Below are 1,048 nucleotides of genomic sequence, written 5' to 3'. Positions count from 1 at the left end.
GGGTTGCGATCCGTTGCCGGTCACGAAAAAAGACAAAAAGGAAAAAAAAAAAAAAAACTGTAGCAGTCAGTGGTGCTGGTGGGAGTCTAAATGACACAGTCACTTTGGCAATGTATGAAAATTAAGGATGTGCATACCCAAAGACCCAGCCATTCCACTCTAAGGTATATTGATCCTAAAACAGTGTTTAAAAATTTCAGGTTAAGAGTCATTGGTGGTTTGTGAATGTAGTTTAGTAATTTCAACCAGCATTTTTTTAGTGAAATAGAAAATAAACTTTTGTGAAACATTAGATTTATTTAAATATGTGGTACACATACTTGCATATGTGTATTGGGTTGCAGTATAAATTGAATTTCTTACTGTGGATGACAGTAGAAGTTTAAAGGCCACAGCACTTAAAGAAACTATTTCATCTGCACAAGGAGACAGGTACAAGAATGTTCATTTAGCATTGTCAGAGAAAAACTGGGAAAATAACCTAAATACCAGTCAACAGGATATGGATAACTTGAGGCATATTTATAAAATGGAAATATATACGAGAGTACTTCAAAAAGCTTGTGAAAAAAAATAGAATTAAAAGATAGTATGAATCTTTCCATGAACTTTTGAAGTATCCTCTCACACAGCATTAGAAAATGAATGGGTGAGAACTACTGTCTCAGCATGAGCAAACTTCAGTTATAGAAGGGTACAAGCAGGAGTCCATTCATAGAAAGTTTGAAAAGATCCAAAACAATATACACTTAAGTTTTTGTTTTGTCTTGTTTTTAAAGGCACATGAAAAGTACTAAATTGAAGAGTAGCTACCTCTAGGGAGAGAGGAGAATGAACTGGAGGGACACACAGTCTCAATTGTAGCTGTAATGTTTTGAAAAATCTGAAGCAAATATGGTGAAAGCCTGGGATATGGATACAAACATGTTTGTTAAATTAGTCCTGATTGCTTGAAATATGTAGACTAGTGGTTCCGGAACACTTGTGGTGATAGTTATAGCTCTGGCTGGGTTTTATTGTGAGTCCTGTTTCGTCTGGTGTGACATGC

At 35.4% G+C, this 1,048-nt stretch overlaps 1 protein-coding gene across 1 annotated transcript in view; it reads left to right on the top strand.

Moving 5' to 3' along the window:
- The window catches only part of THOC1 (THO complex 1), a 57,908-nt gene that overhangs the window by 51,076 nt on the left and 5,784 nt on the right, over nt 1–1,048 (top strand). The window lies entirely within an intron of this gene.

The sequence above is a fragment of the Galeopterus variegatus genome, unplaced genomic scaffold (genome assembly GCF_000696425.1).
Source record: "Galeopterus variegatus unplaced genomic scaffold, G_variegatus-3.0.2 Scaffold1225, whole genome shotgun sequence".
NCBI classification, from domain to species: domain Eukaryota; kingdom Metazoa; phylum Chordata; class Mammalia; order Dermoptera; family Cynocephalidae; genus Galeopterus; species Galeopterus variegatus.
This window is presented reverse-complemented; position numbering and strand designations above follow the sequence as displayed.